Raw genomic sequence first — 14,449 nt, 5'->3', positions numbered from 1 at the left:
GCTTGAGGTAATACGTCTTCTTGTTCTAGATCCTCAACCTCCTCCCCTACGACCACGTTACCAAGAGGGTCATTTGCGTTTAAAGCCATGTGTACCTGAGTGAATTGACACAAATAAAATTAGTAAAAAGAAGGAAAGAGAAGCAAAACACAAAACTAGCTACACAAATAGTCAACACCGTAAGCTTCCCCGGCAACGGCGCCAAAAAGTGGTTGCAGCAAACTCAACCTCACACAACGGTAGGAAGAGCGGGCACTAAGACTTTTACCCGAATAGTGGTATCAGGGTCAATTTTCACAGGGAGCTTGGAATGAAGTTGCGTATTTGTTTAGACTAAGAATGCGTGTTTGCTCCTAATTGTACTTCTAACATTTTTTTGGGTTTTTGTTTAATAACTACTCTTATCAACTACAAGTTTAAGCTAATTTATGCTGAAGGGATATTTTCTAAGTTGTGATTAATATAGAGAAAGGCACTAGGGTCGTGGCATCACCTAGGTGGTTAACTAACGGGTAGAGACTACTAATAATAGATTGACATATTTGGGATCAATGTTATAACTGTTGCACAATTGTACCCACTCTCATACCTCTCGGTAGGGAGAGAGAATTTGCCCAATTGACTCTCTCGAGACCAATTGGGTAGGCCAATTAGACCAAGCAACTTGGGTTCAAGTAGGGTGATTACTCTCTCGAGGTTTAACCCGTTAATTGGGACTACCATTTCTCATGGGTCCACCCCAATTCCTCGTTGGGTCAATTTTGGGGTCATAGACTCTCTTTCTCAAGAAGAGTCAAGACCCACTAAGCTAGAATCAATGTTTGTAACCATCAATCCTTAATTAAACCATAAAATTAACCCAAGTAACAAACACCCAATATCAATCTATCATTAAGAAGCAACACCCATTAATTACCCACACTAGGGTTGAGCCACAACCCTAGCTAATGGGTTTAGCTAGACATAATTAAAGAAGAAACTGAAGAAATAGAAGATGAAACAACCATATTAATTAATTAATAATGTTAAACTACAATAATCTATGATGAAACCAAGCTATAAATGCCCAAAATAGGCCAAAACATAAGTCTCACGAGTGCAGCAGCTATCAGATGTACCAAACTTCCCCTAAAAATGGTAAAATGTTCTATTTATAGTGGGCTGGAAAAACTGGACAAAAATGCCCCTGCGGGGTTAGTGCAGACCGCACAAAGTTGGCACGCGGCCGCACTAGGTTGCTTGACCTCTGAATCTTGCTCTCTGAAGATGGTGATGTGGACCACACAAAGTTGGAATGCGGCCGCATGAAGACTGGCGCGGACCGCACAAAGTTGTTGTGCGGCCGCATGAATGGTTTTGGCAGCTTCTCTGAACTTCACTGACGCGGACCGCGTGACCATAGAGTGCGGCCGCATGGAGAGGGCCGCAGGCCGCATGAAGTGGGATGCGGCCGCGTGGTTTGCTTTTAGAATATTACACTCTCTGAACTTCTTGGACGCGATCGCATAGCAATATTGTGCGGCCGCATGAGTGAGACGCGGGCAGCATGAAGTGGGACGCGGCCGCATGAGTTTGACTTGTAGTTTTACAGTCTCTGAACTTCTATGGTGCGGCCGCATGACATGATGGTGCGGTCCGCACCAAGTTCTGAATGTCCTTACTTTAATGATCTTTGACACTTGAGCAGGTTTCACTCCGATTTGAGCCGATCTTTGACGATTTGTCACTTTATAGCTCAAACCTGCAATCAAGCGCAATCTGTAAGCATTTTGGGACTATTTTGTAGCAAATTACACTCAAAGCGTAGGCAAGTATGGGTATAAAACATGTTAAAATCCTACTTATCAGTGACCCCTCCCCAGAACCTTACGCGTTCATGAGTGGAAGGACGCGTTCGCGAAGGGTCTCCCCCCTCAGCTTCACGTTCGCGTCTCAACCTTCGCATTCGCAATGAAGAAATTGGGCACCTGGGAATTTTGCCTTACGCATTCGCGAGTGGGTCCACGCGAACGCGAAGGGTAAAATCCCTGGGCACTGACAGCAGAAATCTGCAACATTTTCTAAGTCCGAAACCTTTCGAATCACACCCAAGCCCTCGGGGCTCCTAAGCAAACACAGGTACTTACTCAACAACATCATACAAACTTATCTGTGTGATCAAATCGCCAAAATAACATCATAAACAACGAATTAAACCTCAAAATCAAGGAAATATTTTGAAACTTCTTAAACCTCAACTTTTGCAAATTAGGTCCGAAACACATCAAACGACATCCGTTTTTCACCAAATTTTATAGAAATATCTTAAATCATATATATGACCTGTACCGGGCGCCGGAACCAAAATACGAGCCTGATACCATCATGTTCTAATCAAATTTCATTTCAAATTTTCTTAAACAATTTCAGAAAACAATTGTCTTTAAAAATTCATTTCTCGGGTTTGGGACCTCGAAATTTGATTCCGGACATATACCCAAGTCCCATATTTTCGTACGGACCCTCCGGGACTGTCGAATCACGGGTCCGGGTCTGTTTACATAAAATATTGACCGAAGTCAAATTTTGCTCATTTTATTACCAAATTTTATCATTTTTCACAGAATTTCATATTTAAGCTTTCCGGCTATGCGCTCGGACTGCGCACGCAAATCGAGGCGACTCTAAATGAGGTTTTCAAGACCTCGAAAACACATAATTTAATTTAAATTCTCCATCTCTAAAACAACCGTTCGTCCTCGAACGGACAGAAGAAGGAAGTACCTGAGTCGAGGAAAAGATGAGGATAACGGCTCCGCATATCAGACTCGGACTCCCAGGTTGATGCCTTACGAGGCTGACCTCTCCACTGAACACGAATAGAAGGAAAACTCTTTGACCTCAACTGATGAACCTGCCAGTCTAGAATAGCTACCGGCTCCTCCTCATAAGATAAGTCCTTTTCCAACTGGACAGTGCCGAAATCTAACACGTGGGATGGGTCGTCGTGATACTTCCGAAGCATGGACACATGAAGCACTGGATGCACAGCTGATAAGCTTGGTGGCAATGCAAGTCTATAAGCCACCTCTTCCATTCGATCAAGAATCTCGAACGGACCAATGAATCTACGGCTAAGCTTGCCTTTCTTCCTGAATCTCATCATGCCCTTCATAGGCGACACTCAAAGCAATACCCGCTCACCGACCATAAAAGCCACCTTGCGATCTGCATAACTCTTTTGCCTGGACTGAGTTGTACGAAGCCTATCCTGAATAATCTTGACCTTATCCAAGGCCTCCTGAACCAAATCCATACCCAACAACCGAGCCTCTCCCGGCTCAAACTATCCAACCGGAGACCGACAACGCCTACCATATAAAGCCTAATAAGGAGCCATCTGGATACTCGATTGGTAGTTGTTGTTGTAGGCAAACTCTACTAAAGGCAAAAACTGATCCCATGAGCCTGCAAAGTCAATGACACACGCTCGAAGTATATCCTCTAAAATTTGAATAGTTCGCTCGGACTGCCCGTCCGTCTAAGGATGAAATGTTATACTCAACTCAATCTGAGTGCCCAACTGTCACTGAATTGCTCTCCAAAAACGCGAGGTAAACTGCGTACCTCGGTCCGAAATGATAGATACAGGTACACCATGAAGATGAACAATCTCCCGGATATAAATCTCAACTACCCTCTCAGATGAATAGGAGACTGCCACAGGAATGAAATGTGCTGACTTGGTCAGCCTATCAACAATAACTCATACTACGTCAAACTTCCTCCGAGTATGTGGGAGTCCAACAACGAAATCCATAGTGATCCGCTCCCGCTTCCACTCGGGAGGCTCAATCCTCTGAAACAAACCACCAGGCCTCTGATGCTCATACTTAACATGCTGACAATTCAAACACCGAGCCACATATGCAACGATATCCTTCTTCATTCTACACCACCAATAATGCTGTCGCAAATCCTGATACATCTTCGCGGCACCCGGATGAATAGAGTACCGGGATCTATGGGCCTCCTTTAAAATCAACTCTCGGAGCCCATCCACATTAGGCGGACATACTCGACCTTGCAACCTCAAAACTCCATCATCATCTAAGGTAACCTGCTTGGCACCTCCGTGCTGCACTGTGCTCCTCCCGGCTGCGAGAATATATCAAAATATCATCAATGAAGACTATCACGAACGAATCCAAATAAATCCTGGACACTCGGTTCATCAAATCCATAAAAGTTGTTGGGGCATTGGTCAACCCAAATGACATGACCAAGAACTCATAATGCCCGTACCGAGTGCGGAAAGCTATCTTAGGGACATCAGATGCCCTAATCCTCAACTGATGGTAGCCAGACCTCAAGTCAATCTTTGAAAATACCTTGGCACCCTAAAGATGATCAAACAAATCATCGATCCTCGGCAATGGATACTTATTCTTGATTGTAACCTTATTCAATTGTCGGTAATTAATACACATTCTCATCAACCCATCCTTCTTCTTAACAAACAACAGTGGCGCACCCTAAGGCGAAACACTGGGTCTAATGAAGCCCTTATCAAGCAAGTCTTACAATTGTTCCTTCAACTCTTTCAACTCAGGCGGGGCCATACGATACAGGGGAATAGAAATGGGCTGAGTGCCCGGAGCCAAATCAATGCAAAAGTCAATATCCCTGTCGGGTGGCATACCCGGCAGATCTGAAGGGAAAACCTCAGGAAATTCACGAACAACGGGCACAGAATCAATAGAGAGAACCTCAGCACTGGAATCATGAACATACACCAAATAGTCCAAACACCCCTTCTCGACCATATGTCGAGCCTTCACATACGAGACAAAACTATGGGTAGAATGACCAGGAGTCCCTCTCCACTCTAAATGAGGCATACCCGGTAAAGCTAAGGTCACAGTCTTGGCATGACAGTCCAAGATAACATGGTAAGGTGACAACCAGTCCATCCCCAATATGACATCGAAATCAACCATATCCAGAAGCAACATATCTACACGAGTCCCAAGACCCTCAATCACAACTATACAAGAGTGATGGACTCGATCTACCACAATAGAATCACCCATCGATGTAGACACATAAACAGTAACACTCAATGAATCACTAGGCATAACCAGGTATGGTGCAAAATAAGATGACACATACGAATACGTAGACCCTGGATCAAATAACACTAAAGCATCTCTATCACAAACCAGAACCGTACCTATAATAACTGCATCTGAAGCCTTAGCCTCGGGCCTAGCTGGAAGAGAATAACATCAGGGCTGGGCCCCACCACCCTGAACCACATCTCTAGGATGGCCTGTTGTTGGCTGGTCTCCACCTCTAGTACCTCTATCTCCACCTCTAGCACCTCTACCCCCACCTCTAGCTGGCTGGGCGGGTTGTGGAACACCTGGTGCCTGAACCATGGCACGGTAACCCTGATGTTGAGAGCTACTCGGTGCTCGAGGGCAATATCTAGCAATGTGACCCGTATCACCACAAGTGTAACAAGCCCTAGACTGCTGAGGCTGCTGACCCTATTGACCTAAATGACCACCTCGAAAACTCTGATGCGGCGATGCATGATGGGAGCTGGTGGTGCACTGTAAGACTGCTGATCAGAATAATGCATCTGAGAACCACGACCACCTAAAGTACCGTGAGAGACCTGAAGAGCTGACTGAAAGGGCCTAGGAGGATGGCCTCTACCATATGAATCTCTACCACCAGATGAGGTACCACTGAATCTACCTGAATGACGGGGCCTCTTATCCAACCCATGACCACCTCCCTACGACAGAACCATCTCCACTCTCCTGGAGACATTGGCCACTTCTTGAAAAGTAATCTCACTCCTAGCCTCCCTAGCCATCTGAAGACGAATTGGCTGAATAAGACCATCAATAAACTTCCTCACATTTTCTCTCTCAGTAGGAAGGATGACAAGAGCATGGCAATCTAAATCGAAGAACCTGGTCTCATACTGGGTAACCATCATGGAACCCTGATGAAGGCGCTGAAACTGCCTCCGATAGGCCTCTCTCTGAGTAACGGGGAGAAACTTCTCCAGAAATAGCTATGTAAACTGCTCCCAAGTCAAGGCTGGAGATTCGGCTGGCCTAGACAACCAATAATCCCTCCACCAAGTCTTGGCGGATCCAGACAAGCGGAATGTAGCAAAATCGACCCCATTAGTCTCAACAATACCCATGTTCCTGAGAACCTCGTGGTAGTTGTCTAGATAATAACATAGTCGCTCCATCACCGGTCTGAGCTACCACACCCGGCTGAACTGCTCCAACTGGCTGAACCGCTAGAGTCTGAATCTGGGGAGCTACCGGCTCTGGAGTGCGAGTAGCAGGAGTCTAGACCCCTCCTCCGGCCTGAGAGATGGCTGGTGCTACAGGAAGCAAGCTTGCTCGGGTGACACTCTCCATGAGGCCCACCAATCGGACCAGAGCGTCCTAAAGAACTAGGGTAGCAATAAACCCCTCTGGGACCTGAGCTGGGCCCACCGGAGCTGCTGGGGCAGGAACATTGTCATCAAAATCAACCTGAGGCTCCGCCACTGGTGCTGCTGCTCGGGGTTGAGCTCTGCCCCTACCTCGGCCTCTAGCACGGCCTCGGCCTCTCCCTCTTCCCTCGTGGGAGCTGCTTCTGGGGGCTCGAGCTGTTGAGCAGTGGATGAGTAAGCGCGTGTTCTCGCCATCTGCGAAAGAACAGAGTAGAAATTCAATTAGTATTGGGAAATATAAATGCACGACAAGAAAGAACAAATGTGAAGTTTTTCCTAACTCTGTAGCCTCTGAGGATAAATACAGACGTCTTCGTACCGATCCCTCAGACTCTACTAAGCTTGTCTGTGAACTGTGAGACCTATGTAACCTAGATCTCTAATACCAACTTGTCACGACCCGGATTTCCCAACCTCGGGAGTCGTGATGGTGCCTACTAATGGGAGCTAGGCAAGCCAAACCTTTACTACTTGCTACACTATCATATTGCTTCTTTTTAACAAACACAAGGCAATATTATGATAACAATGGGATTTTAAGAAATTAAGCGAAAGTCAACAATTATATATATTAAGGCTATGTCTATTACAACTTTTAAAAAACTCAATACCCCAAAACCTAGTGTCATAGTGTCACAGACTATCTAAGAGTTACTACAACCAAGGTCTGAATAGAATACAATACATTGTTACTAAACAAAAGAAGAAGAAACAGAGAAAGGGGATAGATGGGGACGCCAGGGCCTGCGGACGCCTGTAGGTCTACCTTGGGTCTCCGGGTGGACCGAAGGAAGCCCTCCAACTACTGTCCGAAAGTTGCTCCTGGATCTGCACACAGTGCAGAGTGTAGTATCAGCACAACCGACCCCATGTGCTGGTAAGTGTCCAGCCTAACCTCGGCGAAGTAGTGACGAGGCTAGGACCAGACTACCAAATAAACTTGTGTAGTTTAAATATATATATACAGCGGAAAAGAAATACAGAAAATAACCAGTCAATATGGGAGGGGGAAACATGTTGTGGGGGAGATAACAGTTCTGAATAGAAAGCACCAAGTAAGGAAAGAAACAACATAACTCAAATATCAACAAAGAATTAGAAATCAACAATTTGCACGGCATAACCCTTCGTGCTTTTACTCTCGTCCTCACCAAATCAATCATATAATAAATATGTGCACGGCATCACCCTTCGTGCTTTTACTCTCTTTCCTCACCATATAATCAATGAAAATCGGTATGGAATGGTACATCGTACGGCACGACATCACCCTTCGTGCTTTACACTCTTTCCTCACAATAGCAAATAATGCACGGCATCACCCTTCGTGCTTTACACTCTTTCCTCACAATAGCAAACAATGCACGGCATCACCCTTTGTGTTTTACACTCTTTCGTCACAATAGCAAACAATGCATGGCATCACCCTTCGTGCTTTAACACTCTTCCTCACCCAAACAACAACCACAAACAAAGGGGCAAGGAAATAAACAAAATAATAATAATAGAAATCCCGACAAGGGAACAACAGTTAAATAATTAAATCCCGGCAAGGGAACAACATCAATAATCTCAACATCCCGGCAAGGAAGATAATCAACAAAGCAACAAAAGAGTTCAATCATCTCATATACTTTCACAATTTGTAATATAACTTGAGTCAATGCTCCTCGTTGTTCAAGTTCACAATTCTTTCCACAAGCTTTTCACAACAAATAGAAATCATCACCAAGGCATGAAAAATATAACGAAATCATGATATTCACAATATAAAGACTCACGATCATGCTAGACACCAACGTATAGATACTCCTCACCATGCCTATACGTCGTACTCAACAATTATCACGAAGTAAATATGACTCAACTCCTAATCCCTCAAGCTAAGGTTTAACCAAACACTTACCTCAAGCTTCCACGGCAAACTCAATCCTCAAGCACCGCTTTTCCTTTCAAATCTGGCTCCAACTCAATCGTATCTATACACAATTGACTTAATAACATCAATAAATGCTAAACAATCCAATTCCAATGCCTAATTATAGCTTTCTAAACATTCTTCCAAAAATTCCAAAAATCGACCTCGGGCCCGCTTGGTCAAAACATGAGGTTCGAACCAAATTCCAATCACCCATTCACCCATGAGCCCGAATATATAATTAGTTCCCAAATTTGACCCTAAAACAAGGTCTAAATCACAATTAGTCAAAAAGCTCTAACTCTACCCAAACCCCTAATTTTCTACCCTTAATCACATGTTTTAGGCCTAGAAATCTAGTGGGTGTTGATGAAAATGGAAGAAAACAAGTTAAATATTACTTACCCAAGAGTTTTTGGTGAAGTAATGCTCCACGAATCGTCCAAGAGCTTTGGAGAAGAAGGAGTTTGTGGAATTTTGGTAAAATCCCATAATGGGTTCTGTTTTTGGTCTTTTAAATCACTGGGCAAAAATGCCCTTCGCGATCGTGATAGACCTTTCGCGTTCACGATGGGTCAGGCTGGTTAAGCCTTCGCGTTCGCGGAGCTTTGGCTCCTCAAGCCTACGCATTCGCGGAGCTTTGGTTGCGTTCGCGATGCACAAATGGTGACCCCTCCCCAGAACCTTACGCGTTCGCGAGTGGAAGGATGTGTTCGCGAAGGGTCTCCCCCCTCAGCTTCGCGTCTCAACCTTCGTGTTCGCGAAGAAGAAATTGGGCACCTGGGAATTTTGTATTACGCGTTCGCGAGTGGGTCCACGCAAACGCGAAGGGTAAAATCCCTGGGCACTGACAGCAGAAATCTTCAACATTTTCTAAGTCTGAAACACATCCGAATCACACCCGAGCCCTCAGGGCTCCTAACCAAACACACGTACTAACTCAACAACATCATAAGAACTTATCCGTGCGATCAAATCGCCAAAATAACATCATAAACAACGAATTAAACCTCAAAATCAAGGAAATATTTCGAAACTTCTTAAACCTCCGTTTTCACCAAATTTTACAGAAATATCTTAAATCATATATAGGACCTGTACCGCGTGCTGGAACCAAATACAGGTCCGATACCGTCATGTTCTAATCAAATTTCATTTTAAATTTCCTTAAACAATTTCAGAAAATAATTTTCTTTAAAAATTATTTCTCGGGCTTGGGACCTCAGAATTCGATTCCGGGAATAAGCCCAAGTCCCATATTTTCCTGCGGACCCTCTGATAATAGGTGAATTGGACTATAATTAGGCCCTAAAGAACCACCTTCTTGTATAGTTTTTGTGGTAAAAAGTGATAACAAAATGCTCTGATTAGTGCTTTTCATGCTTTGCAGGCTATATACAATAAAAGAAGTCTATGGAGTACTTTTGGGATCAATTATGGAGAAAAAGAGGTCAATAGTACAATATCCGCTAAGTGCACCACGCGAAGGCAGCAAAAACCAAAACTGGAGATGGACTGCCGCGGTCCCGGCGTAACCGCGGTCGGACCGCGGCAGAAGGCTGTTACGGATTCTGAGAGGCTAGGTAGCCGCGGTCCTGGCATAACCACGGTAGGACCGCGATTGGAAGCGAAAAATTGAGGGACTAAAGTGCAAAATACGGGATTTTTAGCCCAAAACCCTATATTAAACAATAGAACTCGTACAAGGGAGGCATGTAATGTTTTAAAAAGTACTTTGGCAAGAGAAACAAGTGTGAGAGATCACCCAAAACATCATATTTTATTTTTCTTGCAATTTTGATCATGAATATTTTCATAGTTTATTTACCCATTGTCATGAGTAGCTAAATCTTTTGTCTATGGTTTTGATGGAACCTATTGAAGGATGAACTTCTTGATTATGTTAATATAGTTTGCCAGTTTAATCTCTATTTGTTCAACTATGTGTTTGTTGTAGTTAATTGACAGGATCCTCAATTAGCTGTACCTATTTAGTATGCATAACTCGGGAGAGAGTGCATATTTAGGTAATTATTGAACAACATCACTCCCAAAGTATAAGAGGGATCTATAACTGCGGGTTTAAAGGCGGGATTAGGAATAACGAGGTCTTGGGTGCAATCTAAAGTAAACTGTAATAAACAAAGCCAGCTAACGTATCTCGGGAGAGTGCGTCTAGTAAATTATCGTGATTACTCGGGAGAGATTCAAGGTAAAAAGAGTGTTCATGGTTGATAGAGATTTGTTGGTAAATCTATATGAAACATAAACAGAAGGGATTCCATCAATAGGGGAAATCACTACCTTAGAACCTTCTCATTATTGTTCACAACTTAAGCTTATTTAGTTTACAACTGTTTATTGACTTTCAATCTTAGTTATTAAATATACCATCAACTGTTATTCACAACGTTTGAGGAAGTTGATTCTAAAGAATTTAGTAAGTCCAACGAAAGTAATTGATAGGTTAATTCTCTGTGGATTCGACTCTGGGCATAAATACTCATGTTATATTTGCAACGTCCGCATTGTCCTTTTATAAGGCATAGTTGGGCTAGATCAAATTTTGGCACCGTTGCCGGGGACTTTAACGGTGTTATCAATTACAATTGAAAGAAGTACAAAAATTCTTAATGTAGTCATTTTTCTCTATACCCAATTTTTACATTGAAATTTTAACGTTTGTTGACTTGGTGCATGCCTAGAAACTCATCGAGATCTCGTGAAGTATTTGAAGCATTATCATATCCAGAGAAAGTTTTCAAGGCCTTGAATCGGGCTAATCAGAAAAACGAACAACAACTAACACCTGCACAATTCGAAACAATCATGGGGGATCATGAGGAAAACCCAGCGGTACCAATAGTGCTAGAGGCTGCTCTCTATGACTGGGCACAACCCACAACTGAAAATCTATCCACAACCATTGTAGTTCCGCAGATACAGGCTGAGTCATTCCAAATTACGAATAACATGCTGCACTTGTTGCAAAACAAGGGACTATTTTCGGAGTCGCAAGTCGAAGATCCTCAGCAGCACTTGAAGAACTTCCTCTCTATCTGCAAAACCCAAAGGCAGCCCAACGTAACTCCTGAAGCAATCAAGCTGTTATTGTTTCCATTATCATTGACAGGAGCTGCCCAGACTTGGCTAAACTCACTTCCCATAAATTCTATAACAACATGGGATGAGTTAGTCAGGCAATTCCATAACAAGTTCCACCCACCTAATAAGACTGCTCAACAAATTGATGAAATTTTGAGTTTTAAACAGAGACCAATGGAGACACTGCATGAAACATGGGAGCGCTTTAAAGGGATGCTGGTTATATGCCCGCACCATGGTATTCCAGATTTGATGTTGGGGCAGCGGTTTTACATGGGATTGTCAGATAGCGTGAAGACCATTGTTGATGCTTCAGCTGGTGGAGCATTTTTGAGCAAAACATGGAGAGAAGGCCAGAGTCTGCTTAACAAGATGGCACAAAATTCGGGATGGACAACCAGGAATGCACCGATCACTCCAGTGGTTTACTCAGTTCCTTTAGATCCATCCAACTCTATGGCTGAAAATATGGCCACCTTATTGACACAGATGAGTATACTCACCAAAAAGGTAGAAGAGTCAGGGCAGAAGCAGCAGGTACACATCGTAGATACTACCAATGGGGGCTTGTGCGCATCTTGCATTAGTCAGCCAATCGGTAACCAATGGAATGCAGAACATGATCATCACCACTACCCTGAAGACATGAATTATGTGTCTAATTATGGAGGCCAGAGACAAGGTGGTCAAAATTGGGGCCATCAAAATCAGCAATACAGGCCAGTCCATCCACAGTTCAACAATGGAAATATGGGAGGTATGAGACCCCCTAACAATATGGCACCTCACCCAAGGCCACAGGGATATAATAATCAGAATCAGCAGCAGGGGTATCACCCTCCTCAGCAGCAGCATGGTGGAAGGCATGAAGATGGGTTTGCTAGACTTGAGGCAATGATGCAGCAGGTTATTGGGTCTAATGCAAAGATTAATGAGAGAGTGGATGCACATGATGCAGCAATCAAGAATATTGAAGTGCAGGTGGGCCAAATTTCTCTGTCTCTGAATAATCGTCCTCATGGGACACTACCTGCAGACACCCAGATAAATCCAAAAGATCAAGGCCCAAAGCAGTTGATGGCTGTAAGTCTACGTAATGGCAGAGATCTGGATGTAGTGCAAGAGAGGGCTCGAGAAACTAGACAAGCTGAGACACTTATGCCAGTGCCCATTGAGCTGGATGAGTCAACGAAACTAACGGAGGTGCCAGTCCAGCCTGCCCAGGAATAAAATAGCATCCAGAATGCGACCGAGAAATAAGCTGAGATAGTCCAAGAACCAGTAGTTGATGTAGCAGCTGATAAGGATCAATCCCAGTTGATTGGGAAGAAGAGACCTCCTGCACCTTTCCCTCAGAGGCTGGCTAAGTACCAAAAGGAGGAACAATACAAGAAGTTCTTCGAAATGCTGAAACAAATCCAGGTAAACATATCATTGATTGAAGCTTTAAAGGAGATGCCTGGGTATGCAAAAATGATGAAGGACTTGATGTCCCGAAAGTTTGATTTCCAAGACTTGGCCACAGTTACTCTTACTCAGACATGTAGTGCAGTGGTCACTAGACCAATTGTAGAAAAGCTGTCTGACCCAGGGAGTTTTACAATTCCATGCACTATTGGTAATTTTGCTTTTGCTAAAGCACTGTGTGATCTAGGGGCAAGCATTAATCTTATGCCCCTGGCGATTTATAAGAGGTTGGGCATTGGTGTCACGACCCAAACTGAAGGGCCATGACTAGCTCCCGACCACACTTGCCGAGCACCAACGTACATTTCATCTAACCTTCATTATTATCTTTTAGGGCTGACGAGATCAATATAAATGGTAGACCTAGATCATGGACAACCAGCAATAAAATATGACGGCATGAACATACATAGCAGGGGATGACCAGACAATCAAGAAACTACATATAAGGTATGAGCTACCACGCTACTATGAAAGACTATACAACAAAAACTAGCCGACAAGGCATACCAAACTATACATGAGCCGACACCTGTCTATGAGCCTCTAAAAGAACATAAGTGTTGCAACATAGCCGGAACAGGGCCCCGACATACCCATAATGTCTATAACAAAAATTGCATACCAAGACAGAGACAAGTCCGGAGAAGGGATCTCGCCAATCACCGCTAAACTGGACAGTCTACTGTGGTGGGGGAGCTGCACCTGCCTGTCTATCAGGACCTGCAGCACGACATGCAGCGTCCACAAATAAAAGGACGTCAGTACGAATAAAGTACTGAGTATGTAAGGCAAGGAACCATAAATACGATCAGTAATGTAAGCAAGGATAGAGATTATACAACCTGTAACATCTTAGTACCTCTGAGGGCTACTTACATGAAATGCATGATACATATCTATAAATACATAAACCTTTAAAGCATTCGCCTATGTGGGCATCATCATCATCATATCGTACCCGGCCATAATAGGCTCGGTAAAAAAAACGTACCCGGCCATCATAAGGTTCGGTAGAATCGTACCCGGCCACGTGGAGCTCGATAAAACCCAACTGATCAGTGGTTGCACAATAGGTGCCGTACCCGGCCAACTATAGCGTGGCTCGGTAGAGTAAAATAGATACATATATATAATGCATGCTCGACTCATGGAATCACATTCTAAACCTTTCGGAGTGATGTAAGGTCGGTATCCTCTGTACACGTTATTAGGACTAACTCTTCACTATGAACCTTATAAGAATTAGGAAGTACCAACAACATTGATAACATAAGAATAAGAGAAGCAACATTAACATCAATCGTTCCATAAGAGGGAAAACAATGTAAGTACTGCTAGGCTTCTAAGAGTAGAGTATCTTGGAAGCTCGTTCATTACATTATGTACAATCGAAGTCGTGCAAAAGAAGGAAAGGGATAGCCTCACATACCTTGTATATACTGCCCCAA

At 43.7% G+C, this 14,449-nt stretch overlaps 1 non-coding gene across 1 annotated transcript; it reads right to left on the bottom strand.

Annotated features, from left to right (window-relative positions):
* Nucleotides 1-11,666: 11,666 nt before the first annotated feature.
* LOC142166643 (small nucleolar RNA R71) lies at nt 11,667-11,773 on the bottom strand. The gene has a single exon (XR_012697046.1). It is a non-coding gene; the product is annotated as a small nucleolar RNA R71 (small nucleolar RNA).
* Nucleotides 11,774-14,449: the final 2,676 nt, after the last annotated feature.

Source organism: Nicotiana tabacum, chromosome 11, assembly GCF_000715075.1.
Source record: "Nicotiana tabacum cultivar K326 chromosome 11, ASM71507v2, whole genome shotgun sequence".
Classification (NCBI taxonomy): domain Eukaryota; kingdom Viridiplantae; phylum Streptophyta; class Magnoliopsida; order Solanales; family Solanaceae; genus Nicotiana; species Nicotiana tabacum.
Note: the sequence above shows the minus strand (reverse complement) of the source record. Positions and strands in the feature narration are given on the sequence as shown.